Below are 16910 nucleotides of genomic sequence, written 5' to 3'. Positions count from 1 at the left end.
CCTTGTGATGGATCAAAATCAAGGCTGCTTCAGCTACAACATAAAAGATGACAGAAAATTGCATTATAGATAATAGTGTATTTTCCTTATAGGTCAATTTTGGTGCAAGGCACCTAACCTAGGAGGCAGGGGAACAAGTACCAAGGAGGTAGGGAAACAATTTGTAGGACACCTTGCCAGTCCAATAAAGGGAGGATTCAAGTAGATTAGGAATTTTTAAAAAAGTTTGGTCCATACTTTAATAAGTTGGTCTTTGTTTGATACAATAAGGCCCATGAGCACTTTGGTGTGGTTATAAACCAAGTGACTCCATGGGACCAAAAGGCCTTAGAATAGGGAATTAAGAGTCTACATAGGCCTTGTTGGATGTAGAGGAACTTGTTTGGTTCATAACATTACCGATTTGCAAAAAATGCAAAAATTGCATAAAGTCGATGACAACTTTTTAAAAAGTGCTAATCAGTATTAGCAAAAAGTGGTTGTTTGTTTTTTTTATGGTTGGACATGCCTATATGGTTGTTCCAATGGTCATTTAGACCTTTATATATTTCATATGTGATCTCAGTTGGTAGGAGGAGCTCAGATTGTATTGAGGCTTGGAGAAAAAGCAATAAAAACTTCAATCTTCTAGAAATTTACTAGTAACTGCTTGGTTGTTATGACTGTATGGATCTATACATAATTTTTATGATTTCTAAGTGTATTAAATAGTTTTAGGGGTGTGTTAGGAAAATTTTGGTTTTGGTTTGACTTAAAAAGGAGTTGTAGTTAAAAAGTTATCTGCATTTTAGTAGCAAGGGGTCTGAAAAGCCTTGTTTTCTAGGCCCTTCCACAAATGCATCCCTAACTTGCATTACCACTAGTGGAAAGCTCTAAAACTGAGGGATATACAAGTTAAGGGTCCTATCTCAATGATTCCAAAATTTGGAGGCATTGTGAGAAGGGTAAGTATTTTTTCAAGCCGGTCCTAGGTCAAGCAAGCCCATGTGCTTGACTAGTTTTTGCAAGTTAAATGGTGATAGTCATGGTTGTAGGCACATCTGATCAGTTTGAGTGCTAAAAATAGGTGTATTGAGTGTTTTGGATATTTCCTTAAGTGTTTGGGGTCTTGGAAACCCACCTTGCCCATTCTTCCTTGAAGCCCTAGCCTAACTTGATCAATTAGGCCTAGGTACCAAGCAACAGTTTGGAGGGTACTAGAGCAAGACTTGCCCAAATTCTTTTGGATTATTAGTAGGTGACAAGAAGGGTGTTTGAACCTATGGATAATTCCCTATGTTGTTAAGGGATATTGGGAGAAAAGTGCAAAGAAGCTAATCGAAAGGCTACAAGGTTTGTAGGCCTAGAGGTGCCAAGGTGTATGGTGAGTTTGATGGAACCAAACAAATTGATGATTTTGGGTTGGAAAAATATGCCCATGATTGTCTCCATTTTTGGTGATAGTTGGTGAGGCTTTTGAAATAGGATTTCCTTGTTTGGCTTGTGGTTGAGTATACCCAACGTGGGTAAGAGGACTTGTGAGAAGTCCTAGAATCCTAAGTTGGATTCTGACAGCCATTTATTGGCTTGTGGAAGGTAGTTTTTGAATTACTCTGCATCAAATTCCTAATCTTTTTAAACCATCATCCATTCACCTTAGTGTGTTGCTTTCTAATCTGAACCTTAACATAAGAATCCAAACACATTTATTGAAGCTACAACTATGAATTTTTTAATTACCAATAGAAATCAATTGAAATAGCCTAATAAAATTTCCTAGACTTAGATGTTATGAGCTAGAGCAATAAATGAAATGCTATGAGTATCATTACTAGGTCTACATGGAGCAATAGCCTAGCACATGTCTTATGTCAAGTGAAATTCTTGTCCTAATAGCTTCTAGATTTGACTGTGTGGTCAATTTCTTCATCATAGTTCATTGGAAACTATGCATGGTCATGTGGCAAGAGAAATATAGTGAAAAAATTTGGCAAAGGATGGAATAATGTGTGCATCACTGCACCTTTATTGAATGCAATATTAGCTAGCTTCCTGGAGAGCTTGGTTCTTAACTTTTCAAGCTATTCGGATTTGAAGCAGATTTCCCTCCCATAAAGGGTTTCAATTGAATTCATGAAAGAAAATGGAAATCTATAATGTTAAGAAAGAAAATGAAAGAATATTTCCCTCCCATAATGGTCATTTAAGTCACCTAATGCATAGTTCAGAATATCATTATTGACAACTATTGCTGAGGGGAAAAAAATGGGTAAATATATAAAGGGAACAAAATGATCAAATATCAAACATTGTAGGTAGCAACACATAAATACCATATCACATTTGCATTGTATGCTACGGGAAGTAGTAGTTGTGGATCATTTTAGACCTACAACATGCAAAGTGTCACGACATGCAAAGTGTCCATTTTATGTTAGTTTGAGCTTCACCTTGTTTCAAGAATACTATAATATTCTCTACTTAACAAGGCCAACCACGTGAAGGTGGAAGCTCATCTTGCCTCACCCCCCTCCCCCTAACATCAATGTAAAGTACCCATTATCATCTAATTACATACTTCATTCATTCATTCATCCATTTATGAACTATAACATTCAATCAATACAATCACATAACATTCATTAATATGATATAAAATTGATTAATACACAATACTAGTCAAAACTTCATTAACGCATAACAATATTCATTAACATAAAATAAAAATATATATTAATATGCTTCATTCATACATAATTACTTAAAACAAAGTTCTTTCATTATCCAACAAGGTTTATCAAAGAAGATTTTAAAAACATCATTTCTTTTTTTGTTTTTCTGAGCTCTCTTAAGAAAAGTGCTCATAGGAGCATCCATATCTACATCATTCTCCTCCTCTTCTAGCATGTGTAATGTCAAATTATGATGGCTTCTTCTCTTTTGAGGAGCAGGAGGTTGCTGCACTAAAGGGGGCTCTATTGCAAGAACAAGTGAATGGGATAAATTTGCATACTCTTTTTCTTTTTCTAACTATTACAAGTTTGTAATTAAGTACGAGTACAACATAAAGTGCATTTTTCTTACCTAAAAATGCCACATCATGTACATTAACATTTTGATCTGCCATCGCGTCAACATGTTGAACACTTGGAACATGGTCCACTCCTTCAACATGATGTTCAACATGCTCTGATATATTCAAAAAAAGGATACACATCAAATTCCAATTGAAGATGTTAAATTGTATTCATAATTGCATAATTAATTTCCAATAGAAAATTAATACCTCCACCACTATAATGCACATCATGGCCTTTGTCATGAGCAGGTTCTGTGGTAGGATATGAAGGCTGTAGTAAAATGCTATGCACATTGTTATGTAGTCAATTTACGTTTAAAACTAATACCAAAAAAGAATCTTCTCAACTATTTAATTTCATTTACTCTTCATCTAACCAATTTACCTATGAGATATCATTTGGTGCACTGGATTCTTGGGAAAGGCTTATAGATTCTTCACGTAGGCATGCAACCACAACTTTATAGCCCTCCTTCAAGGAAATTTTTCTATCTTCATCTGTGACCTCCACATTGAAATTTGTGCCCTATTTTTTTGCTTGATAATGTTAGTTTTCCATGTATGGTTTCATTAAACAAAATTGTTTGCAACATTATATATATATTTTTTTTTTAAAATTCATTACTCTACTAAAAAGTCGAGACTAGAGATTCATATAGCCACCAGAGTCAAGTTTGTGTTGGCCAACCTTTTCTACTCTCACTTTTGTAGCCAGGGATGTGTCCTACAATCTATGAAGAATTTCAAACATCTTAGATTATATATTTACAAATATCAATAATTAGTGCATGGTTAAAATGTATTTAATATTATAATGACATACCCCTTTTTGGACTGTGCTACTTCATTATCTCTATCTTCACATAGCCTTTTCTTTTTTTCATCTTCTATTATTTCATTCCACTCCATTGGTTGAATCATAAGAGGACAGTCGTACTTTGGGTTATCCTTAAGAGCCCTTCTATATTGATCCCTCACAGTCTTTATATGCTTTGCTGCTCTTTTTAGAAGTAGGCCAGTGTCAAAAATATTTTCCCCAAATTTCTCCTCAATAGATGCAATCAACTGATTTTTTAATTCCACAACTTGTAAATTCCAACTTTTTAAAAACAAATAGATTGTTAGATCAATAAATTTAATATATTACAATAAATAGAAGAAAAGAAAAATTATGTAGCAATGATATGAAACTACGTACCTTTTACCTATGGTGGGTCCAAATAGTCTCAATGTCATATGAAAAAGATGTTCAAAGAAAGTATTATTACCTACAAAAACATAAAAGATTTATCAGTCCAAAATGAATAATGTAAAAGTAAACTAAATTTACACTTTAAGTAATATCAATTTTAAAGCACCTAGAAGCTTTCGTTCTTTTAATGGAAACATAGTTTTCTTATTCAGCAATAATGTCCCTTCATACGAACCAGTACTAATCACATGAACTGCTCCAGGAAATGGATTAGCTTCAGTAGTACTGCTCTCTGTTGGTCTATCAACTGAAACATCATAACAATTAAATAACAATTTTAGTGCTGCTCTCTTTTGGTCCACCTCCCTGCCTATGTCCATGTCTCTCTATGTGTGGGTATATATATATATATCTATGTATGTATGTATGTATGTATGTATGTATGTGTGGTATGTGTATGCATGTGTTTGTGTGTATGGAGGCTTCTGTAGACATCATTTAAGCACTGATATGCTACTTCATTGTTCATCAACTTGTAGAAAGACATTACAAAATATAGCACAATACAAAATATATAAAAACAAGGTTTTACCAATTCTAGTGGGCATAGATGATGATGTTTGCATGGTCCTTGTTGCGGACAATGCAATAGACAATAGTGGACCTCTAACCAAAGGAGGAGTTTGCACTTCATCATGAGCTAAAGAATAGAATATTGTTAGAAAAGACATTTGCAATGGATAAAGATCAAATGGGATACTAGTGAGAAACATCCACACAAAAAAAGGTAAGTGTTATAATGTTAATCAAAACAAATAAAGTGTTACTTGCATGAAGGTACTGCGCAACAACCCTGATGATGTTCACCATGTGATGTCGCAACTGGCACATATGTATATATAAGAACACACAAAATTAGAGATCATGATCCATAAGATACTATAAAATATTAATATCTATTGAACTTCTATTACTACTTTAGTTGAATTACTATTTACCTTCAAAGATTGGATTCTATGGTCCAATTTTATTCTCAGTGCCTCTTTCTTCTCACTTCTGTCACCCTTGATGATAATGTTAACAAGTTCATCAGTGTATCTTTGTGTAATTTTTTGGGTGATAAATATAAGGTTAGTACTAAGGCCAATGTCATGTAGATATGATGCTCATATTTCAAATTGCATTTGATCAGCAATCATTGTAGCTTTTTCCTATCATTTGTGACATCAAATATTTGTATACTTTCATCAAAATAACTCTAAACCCATAAAGAAAAGAATATAATAATATGACATTTGTTTCTATATTAACATTAAATTTTACAAAAATTAATGTTTACCTCTATTGAAGGTTCTAAGATGGTGCATCCATATCACCCTGTGAAAAAAATTAGTAAGTCTTAGAAAATAGCAGTGAAATTAAAGTAATAGACTTACCAAAAAAAATATTAATAATAAAGTAGATTTTATATGTAAATCATTTGTCTTAAGTTAAAAATTTAGTGTAACTAATGTTTATATCTAAAAAAATATTTGACATGTTCTACTTAATGTTTATATGTACACATATGGTTTGGAAAGAAATATTTGGTCATACAAGACCCCATCATAGTTGACATTGATCCTACCTAGACATTTCATTGATCATCATGATCTTCATCCATGTCATCATCATTATCATCATCATCGTACTTGTCACTTTGATCATCATCTTCACCACCACCATCTTCATCACCATCATCATCCTCTTGATCACTATCATCATCATGACCATCATCACCATGATTATCACCATCTTCATCACCATGATCATGATCGTCATTAGCATCATCATCATCATTATCACCATTATCATTAGCATGATCAAAATCATCACTGTCTTATTCTTCTTCATCACTAGGTAACTGTCATTCCTGATAATCATTTACTTCCTCTTGTGCTTCTTCAATATCTTCTTCTTTGATCACATTATACTTTACCAGCCTTCCTCTTGGGTCATGTCTAATAAAAAATGACTAACTTGGTTTGTGTGAAACATCAAAGTAAAACATTTTCTCGCATTGGCTTGGAAGAACATAGGGCTCATCTCTTACTAGCTCAAAGGACCTTGTATTAATCATAGTAAATCCACTATCATATTTAATAATAGTCCTATCGAGATCATTTCGATTTAGTCGTAACCTAAATCATTTGACAAAAAATTGAACTATTTTGAATGAATTAAAGTCTCACTCAAGTATATCATCCAAAATGCCATAGTATTGATTTTCAAACTATTGAGGATGTATGTCAATTCTAGATGAAATATTGGTGACCATGAAGATAATACTTATCCTGAAATCACACATTTTCTTCGTTTCATCTAGCTTTTTTGTGCTGAATTTATAGCCATGGTAGTACATAGCTTTGTGGTGTTTGACCTACAATTATTCAAACATGTCAAAAATCTTCTCATTGATCTGTGAGTTGATATTAAACTTATGTCTCATGATTAGTAATCTTATGCATACCTTTGTATCTCTTAAGCCATATATTAGATCAAGTACCATTGGTGTAACATTGGGATCTCCATTACGATGAGCTTCTTTAACCAACAATGCAACACCATTCCATGTTAATGAGTGACCATTTTCTTGAGACTGTTCAATCCATACTGTCATCCAATCAAGATTGTTTGCAATATACAAGTGTAGTGCATCCCACTCATGACCAACTATAAAGAAGACAATTACACTAGTTAGAAACAACTTATATATATTGATGATGGATAAGAATTGTTAAATTACAAAAAAAAACTTATAATTACCTCTCACCCTCCTCAATCTACCTTTCCCCGTCAGGTACTCCCCTTTGAATTTGTCATTACAGTTGGGATCCCAAATGCGATTTACATGGATACCTACTACAAACTTTGGAAGATATTCACTGATATACACCATGGTCTAGTATATCATATATCCCTCTATCATAGAACCCTCATGACATGCTCTTTTTTGAACCAAGCCCTTTATAAATTTCAAGTGCCTCTTAACCATCCATATTGATCTAGCTTGTACAGGTCCACACAATTCAATCTCCTCAACTTGATGTATGAGGTAGTGTTCTTGAGCATTGAAAAATGTTGAAGGTAAACACTTTTTCATTTCACACATAAGCTATGGAATTTTTCTCTTCCAATATTTTATATATTTTTTATCAATTTCTTTAGATGATAACCACCTAAAAGATATTCAACACACAAAAACACATAAAGGAGATTTCAAATAAAATTATACAATAGATTTAAGATAAAAAGCTACAAATCTAAGAAAAAACACTTCTAACCTCATGTATTTTCCAAGATCATATATAACTTATTTAATACTATTGTCAAATGATTGTGGAAGGGATAGAGGTAAGATGAACTACAATCATTAAAAAATGATCATTTCAATATATTATTAAATAATGCAATTGGTACTACATTGAATCTTACAAATATACTGTAAATAGAAAACATGACTTACCTTGAGGAAGGTATGCCAATTATGTGTTTTCAACCCTAGCCCAAAATCACCTTTCTTTGATAGAAGAGTGCTTGTATTTGTAGCAAATCCTATTGAATTTTTTTTTTTTTGATAACTTCTTTTAATGCATCACTTTGTTGCTCTGTTAATAACCAAGGAAGGGCACTTGTAGTTATGTGGTTTCCGTTGCTATTTGACTCAATGAAAACTTTTAGTGCATGATTGGATTCATGAATGTCAGTACAAATTTTAGCAATTTGTTCTCTATCATGACTTCCATCCAACATTTTCCATAGTGTCTCTATTACATTCTTTTCAATATGCATAGCATCAAACAAATGTGCAATTGGAAGATCCTTGTAGTATGGTAACCTACTAAATTGAGTAGGATAACTTTTCATTCCTCTAGGAAGTTGGTCATTGATGCCTTGATGACCTTCACGAGCATCAATTACAGTATTAATAAATATAAGACAATATCAAAATACAAATTGTAAACTTTAGATGAAAAATTGGACATTACCTTGACGATTTAGTTGATCGTATTCCAAATTCCATAAATGAGGTGTCATTCTTCATGCCCTTGATGATGTCTCTTCTTTCCCATTGAAAATATGTTTTTTTGCAATTTGATACTGATGATTATTGTGGAGAAAGTGTCTAAACTCATCAAACACCTTCTTTCCTAAACTTCTTGAATGACGATATTTCATCTTTAGACCACAAACTGGACATGCAAATTTTCCCTTTGTCTGAAGACCTAAAAGATAATGTATAATTTGATCATGTACAATTATCATGCACAACTTAAGCATTCAATAGTAATGTGTAAGCACTATAACAGACCAAAAATATGTGATCTTAATAATATAAGATACTGCAAAAATGAGTTAGCCCAGGGGCATCATGTATTATCCATACAAGCATTGCATGGAATTGAATTGTTGATGTCTTATCGATCTAGAGATGTCATTAATAGTGATGCCATTCCATAACTTCAACAACTCATCAATTAGGGGCTCAATATACACGTTCATATCTTTAACTTGGTATTTACCTTGCAATTGAATGAACATAAACATTATGTAATTATTATAACCATTTTCATGCACTATATATAAATTAATTTAGATAACTATAAAATAAAAAAATACCTAGCACAATCATTGAAAACATTATGTGCTCCCTCTTTATGAACATCCAAGGAGGAATGTTATTGTTAATAACAAAAATAAGTCATACTAAGTAAACAGATCTCATATCTCCATATGGATTGACACCGTCTGCTGCCAATGAAAGTTTCAGATTATGAGGTTCTTCTTTAAAGTGTGACCATGTTTCTTCTATCCCTTTAAATGAAAAACTATTGGCAGGCGCTCACATAATGTCATCTTGACTTCTATTGCATGCATGGAAATCCATAAATTGTGCCAAGCTAGCACACCTGAATAACCGTTCAAGATGTGGAATAATGGGAATGTACTGAAGAACCTTATGAGGCACTTTTTTTGTTATTTGATCTTATCAATATCTACTAACATGATAATTAGGGCATTCTGCTGCAAATTCATTTTGTTTATGATATAAAATGTGATCATTGGGACATGCATGTATTGTCTGATACTTCATTTCAATCTGATCCATAATGTTAGATAATTCTTGGTATGAATGAGGCAAAATATTTGATGGTGTTAACAAAAACTCACTAATCAACCTACAAAAAAAAATATTCATTATTAATATAATGAATAGTAATTGTATGCTAACATTGAAGATGAAAAAAATGGCATACCTTAGCATACGTGACATTGCTACATTAGATATACTATTCATAACCTTTAAGTTCACCAAAAACACTATAGCTAATAGTAGAGTTGTTTGGGAGCCTTCATATAAGGGCTCGTGTGCCTTCTCAAGTAAAAGTATGCCAAGACCATCTTCATCATTATCATCAAATTTTCTAGTACCATCATCATGATCCTTTTCATTAATTGCCCCAATACCATCTTCTTCAATCATGTCCTCTGGCACATTATCATCTTCTTCCATGGGAGTGTTATCCTTAGCTTTGATATTCACAACTCCATGTTCCTCCAGTAGGAAATCCACATTCAGAAATGGATGAAAATCGTGCCCCCCTTCAACATGAACATATTCCCTACAATGACTCTGGGCTATTGTGATTAGAATTCTTTGATTCTTTAAGCCCTTACACTTTTTTCAAGGACAATAACATTTATTAGGTTTTCTTCGGAACTGAGCCCACAATGTAGCCATTGTCTCATTATTTTGTCCTAGGTTCATATTGTTAGGCATGGTCTTTCTTCACAGGAAAATATACTTGCAAATAAATTGGATCATGAAGATGACAAAAATATTGAAACATATTAATGTAATCTTCAATCAAGAACATGTGAGCTCAAAAGATGGGTAAATCTCAAAAACTTGTGAGCCTAAGATCATTACAATTTCAGCCATGAAATAATTGCAATTGAAATTTTTTGAAAAATAGGCCTAGTGGGTTGACCTAAGGGTCAAAAGAAGAATTTAGATTTCACTTAATTACAAATCAATTAGCTTATGCAAGTTTTTCCTCATGGTGGTTGTACAATTTTTAAAAACTTTATCCTTAGACCATTTGAGCTAACATCAAGGGACATGAATTTAGGACTCAAATGTCTATAAAGGTTGGATGTTGAAATTATTTGGAACATCAACCCTTCCAAGCACTTCTTGATCCTTACAATGGATCCAAAATCTTCTCTTGGTACAATCTTGACCTTCTATGCAAGAAATTATACCCCTCATGTGGATGGAATCTCCCAACTCATAATTGTCCCATTCACCTAGTGACCCTCAAACAACACCCTGTCACATTCAAAGATCTTTGTCTCTAATCTCCCTACATATCTCTACCAAAAATCATATCAAATAGGTGCATAATACATTAAAAACACCTCTTCCATGAGTTACATATACAATACAGTAGTGGGAGAGGTCAAATTCATTGAGTTTTCCTCAGACAGTCAAGTTCTATCACGTGACAATGACAGTCTCTTATTACCTGTGCAAAATCCTTTACAAATGACTTTTCACAAATAAAATCAACTTACAAAATAACATTCTCAATCATTTTCATATTCAAAGAAAATCTTTGAAGTGAAATAAAGCTTGCACCAATTAAAAACAACCAAATTGCATACTCACTATTCTGTGACAGTTTTAACAGTGAAATACAGAGTTTTTTTATTAATTTTCCAGGGCTATCACATTGAAATCTCCTCACAACCTTTACACATTCATCTATAATGTTCATATAAGCTTCTTTTTTTCCTTTTTCAAATTTCCTAACTCCCTAAAACTGACCAAATTCCCTTTAACTGTCTTGGGACAGTTTAGAACAATTTTTAATATCTTTAATAATAGTCCTTTATGATAACCTCAGGCTTTAGGACTCAATTCTTGTGACATTTTTTAGACTAAATGACCTTTCTAATGCTTAAAAGACTCATAAACCTTCACTTAATCCCATGACTCTACCATAGTGCCATATGTGGCTTGTTTGGCAACATTTTGACATATTTTCAAATTACATTGCATTTATTTGCATTTGATATGCATGTTATGACTCTTTGACCCCATTTATCAATCTAGTACATTCTAGGACTCCCTTTGCCCATGAAATTTTACTACATTACATAAATGACCCTTGTCCTTTCATCTTGATGCCAAGAATGGCTTACAACTTGAACTTTAATGATTACAAACATATCAAAAAAGACTTTCATAGGGTCTTATTACATCAAATCCCATAGAATAACCCTGCAATTCTGCAATAAGGCACATAACTTGTTGAAGGTTTTGATTTTTGGTTTCAACTAGGTTTCACTTAATATAAATGGGTATAACACCCTCACTAAACATTTTACAAATAGGCAGCAAGCTAAGGGGGCTTGACTGTAGGGAAAATTCAATTGTTTAATATGCTTTAGCCAAAGTAGTAACATGCCAAGAAATTACAAGGAATGGTTCACAAGACGCCACTTGCTGAACCTTCTACAAACAAGGTAGAAAACCAAGTAGTTTTGTTTGAGAGGAAAACTCAATGGATATGCACATTCGAGAAACAATAGTGCTAGCATGAGTGACCTCTGAAGAAGTGTTTGTGCTTCACCCCTACTACTCATGAGATTTGTCTCAATAAATACAATTCAATACTTCACAAAAATATCACTTATATGAAAATCCACACCATTTTTTCCCTTTTTCTAAATTTACTTTATAAAATATTTCTTTTAAGATGCAGTGAGGGGACACTTTCATTTCTAGTCTTTTACAAAGCAAGGCTACCATGCTATGCACAATTTGTTCATTGCAATATTTAAAAGAAAATAAAAGGAGCTCAAATTCACTCAAAGATGGTTCTAGGATTCTTGGAAAAATATTACACTCTGGAAATTGATATTTTCTTAATATTAATATCAAATTAAGGCTCTTCTTAGAAATCATATTCCTCTCCTTTGCCTGCCTACCATATAGTAATAAGAAAAATAATACTCTCGTATACAGTGTATACAAAAATTGATGTTCTCACTTTAATCATTTGTATACTTCAAGAGGTTTCTTGACATATTCCATAAACCATTACATTGCAACCTAGAGCATAATAATGTCATCAGCATTCTAAAGCAAGATTATTGCAAGACCAAACTTGCTCGTGCTTTATTCGACTTGTAGCTATCTTTCCTATATATTACTTATAAATTGAATATTTTTTACATTTCTAAAGTTTTTCCATACTTCAAGAGATTTCTTGACATCAGCCATAAAGCATTTAAGATACACATCAAAGCCTGGTCATATCATCAGCATCAAAAAGGGGGAACCACTACAAGAATAAAGTTACTCGTACTTGTTATGACTTGGGAGCTACCCTACATATAGTTTATGAAATTGATTTTTTTCATATCTGAGTCCCTCCAAATTATCCTATACTGTAACAAATCAGTGCTAATGGAAAGCCTTATATGCTCTTTAAAATTAAGCTCTCGGTTATTCTTCAACTTCTTAGAATTCTTGAAGCTAGTACTTTCATCCTATGGTCAGAGGCCACTTAGATAAAAATAGTAGCAACTTCAGAAATATCAAATACAAAAATTTAATATTTTTTAAGCTTATGCTTTGATATGAACAAGATCTAAAAAATGATAAATACATTTTGAATAGAGAAACTAGCCAGAACTCAGAGTAAACTAGATATAAGTAGTAAATATTTCAATTTATCATAATAAAAGATCTTGTAATCTCTATTTCATTCTTTGTCCTACTGAAAAACCTATCAGTCGTCATGAGAAAGTACCCATAAATGTATATGATCAAGCTTGTGTGCAAAATGAAATTGGGGTTATATAGAAACATCTACCAGTTTAAGCTCTGAAGCCATGGGAGTTGGCGCAAAACCCACAATCATCCATATCACAGTTTTGAATCAGTGAGAACCTGCAGCATCAAATTATGTTCTTGGCAGTAGCAGCTGAAGATTTTGTGCATGGCCACACATCTGTTGAAGTGCCATGACTCTACAATATTTTTATTCTACATCAACAAAGTGTAAAATGGACTTAAAAGTACAACACTTTCTCTGCACCTTGCATGGACTCTAGAAAGGTGTTCTACCAAATGGTTGAAATCTGTTCACCCATATGCAAAACCCTTTGCTTCTATCATTTTTGTAACATAACATCTGCTTCAAGTGTACCAATCCAGCCCTCTATTGAATGTAACAAATCCATAAATACATTTTCAAAATTTCTAATGTACTGATTCCTTTTATTCTTACGATGGGAATATATGTTGCATAGATAACAAATGGTTATTAAAATTTTAGGGCCATTGACTCAGTGAAGGCTAGGGTTTCCATTAGAACTTGGATTTCTGAAATTTGGTGTTGCTTTTGTATATTTACTCTTACAGGGATCCTTAGTAGCACATTTTAAAAAAATATTTTTCTTGAAATCTATTTGGTATGGTTCTGATCAATGCTATGTGTTTAGTTGTAGTTGGATTTCCTAATATATTGCAATTGCCAACACTATGATAATTTAGTAAAATTTCAAAAGTATACCTTATTTAAGAAGTTTTTTGAATCATTACTATGAGTTTTTTGCATTACATCCTTGCCCAACAGCACTTCTACTATGTAAAAAAATAACATATGAGTAGATTTTCCTTCTACAACAAACTCATTGTCTTCAGGATCAATGTGTCTTTAATTAAAATATTCAATAGGATTTAAGACATACTAGGTAATCAAACATTTTTTTCTTTCTATTGCTGGGAAATAGCATATTGACACTCAAGATATGGTTAAAATTGGCTTCGGCTGACCATAGTAGCAAAGTTATTTTTGGCCAAGTTGGAAATACTTCAGTGTCTTTTGGTGTGCAGTGTTAACTATTCGCTCCATTGAGGGGGTTAGCTAATATAGAAGAAATATAGGATCAATGATGGTGATCCCTATATTAAGTTTCACACAGGATCCTCCAAGTTGGAAATGCTTCAGTGTCTTTTAGTGTGCAGTGTTAACTAGTGGTTCTATTGGGGGGGTTAGCTAATCTTGAAGAAATATGGGATCAATGATGGTTATTCCCTATATTAAGTTGCACACAGGATCCTCCAATTTTCAATTGATTGATTGCAAAAAATAAAATATTGCTCTTTCTATGTATTCAAATAAGGAATTTAGTTGAACCAACCAAGAAATCTATTCAAGAAACACTTGTGCCCTACTTCAAATTCCAAGAGAACTCAACCTATGTTGTTCCTGCTTTAGTAGATAGCCCCTTTCACATCCTCCCTTGCCTCTCTAATTTAGTGAATACTCGCAAAAAATGCCTATCATGAGAAATGGAGCCATGGGGATTACATTACTGCCTTAAAATTCAATAATAAACTAGGTGTTCCAACTATTCATATATCTACTATTGATACTGATTTGGAAATGGTCCTTACTATCAAGATAATTTGAATGGAGATTGGATGTGAACATTGATTATGAAGAAAATGCCTGCCCGAATCAACTCAGAGTAGCAACCTGATAAGGCACAATAAGCTTTTCTCCCAAAGAGGAATAATATTTAAGGAAATGCAAGGCTTAATTGATTTGATAGTATTGTGGAAGCATTTGGGCCTATTCAAGCTTCTTATAAGGAATCAACTCAGAGCTATTCAAGAAGACAGTATTGTGGAAGATATCAAACTTAAACACCTAAACGAGTCAACCAAAGCCATTCATAACTGATTTGATACCAAAGAAAAGAGAATCAAAGAATTACCTTGCAGGAAACTCCAACTAAATGCTTTTTGTACCAAACACCAATACTGCAGAACTGTAAAATAAATAGTGATGTGAATATCAGGATTTAACTGTGTGATTTTTTTGAGTCAAACTCGATGACCCATGTTTCATGAGTAGTGATTCAACATGAATCCATCTCTCATGAGAATAAATGGAACACTTAGCACTCATTGGATCTAGGTGATGCTCACAGGGGTGAAGCACCGGGACTTCCCGGGAGGTCACCCATCCCAGTACTACTCCAGCCTGAGCGCGCTTAACTACAGAGTTTCCTCCACAATTAAACCCAAAGCTTGCAACCCCATTTGCAAAACCTTCACCAAGTGTTGTGCCTTATGAACCATTCATTAGAAAGCCCCTTAAGCTCATCAATTGATAAGTAGGAGATGATTTCCACAGCTAGTCAAATTGTGATGTGAATATCAGGATTTAACTGTGTGATTTTTTTGAGTCAAACTCGATGACCCATGTTTCATGAGTAGTGATTCAACATGAATCCATCTCTCATGAGAATAAATGGAACACTTAGCACTCATTGGATCTAGGTGATGCTCACAGGGGTGAAGCACCGGGACTTCCCGGGAGGTCACCCATCCCAGTACTACTCCAGCCTGAGCGCGCTTAACTACAGAGTTTCCTCCACAATTAAACCCAAAGCTTGCAACCCCATTTGCAAAACCTTCACCAAGTGTTGTGCCTTATGAACCATTCATTAGAAAGCCCCTTAAGCTCATCAATTGATAAGTAGGAGATGATTTCCACAGCTAGTCAAATTGTGATGTGAATATCAGGATTTAACTGTGTGATTTTTTTGAGTCAAACTCGATGACCCATGTTTCATGAGTAGTGATTCAACATGAATCCATCTCTCATGAGAATAAATGGAACACTTAGCACTCATTGGATCTAGGTGATGCTCACAGGGGTGAAGCACCGGGACTTCCCGGGAGGTCACCCATCCCAGTACTACTCCAGCCTGAGCGCGCTTAACTACAGAGTTTCCTCCACAATTAAACCCAAAGCTTGCAACCCCATTTGCAAAACCTTCACCAAGTGTTGTGCCTTATGAACCATTCATTAGAAAGCCCCTTAAGCTCATCAATTGATAAGTAGGAGATGATTTCCACAGCTAGTCAAATTGTGATGTGAATATCAGGATTTAACTGTGTGATTTTTTTGAGTCAAACTCGATGGCCCATGTTTCATGAGTAGTGATTCAACATGAATCCATCTCTCATGAGAATAAATGGAACACTTAGCACTCATTGGATCTAGGTGATGCTCACAGGGGTGAAGCACCGGGACTTCCCGGGAGGTCACCCATCCCAGTACTACTCCAGCCTGAGCGCGCTTAACTACAAAGTTTCCTCCACAATTAAACCCAAAGCTTGCAACCCCATTTGCAAAATAAATAACTAGATGAAGAATTTTCAAGTGAAAAGACAAAGCTAAGCCCAAACTTAAGCCTTGATCGTCCTTCAGAATGCACGTATGTGTTGACATGGATTCAAAAGAATTATTTTTTAGTTCTTTTTGATAGTGCATGATGGTAGCTCTAGAATATTAATTATTTCAGGCTAAGACTAGCACACAGGCCATTGCAATTTTTTGAGTCTAACATATTTAAATGACCGGTGATGCCTACGATTATGGTAGAATTGTCAGTGGATATGTTTTACATCTCCAAAGTAGATTTTTTTTAATGTGTATAACCCCTTACTTTATCTTTGGGCATGACTATTTTTGATGTTTAGATCTTGATATTGTTGTAACCCTATTTTGATAACATAAAAAATGT

Source organism: Cupressus sempervirens, chromosome 5 (assembly GCF_028749045.1).
Source record: "Cupressus sempervirens isolate cs-2001-9-10 chromosome 5, ASM2874904v1, whole genome shotgun sequence".
Lineage (NCBI taxonomy): Eukaryota > Viridiplantae > Streptophyta > Pinopsida > Cupressales > Cupressaceae > Cupressus > Cupressus sempervirens.
The sequence above is the reverse complement of the archived record's forward strand: the minus strand, read 5'-3'. Positions refer to the sequence as shown.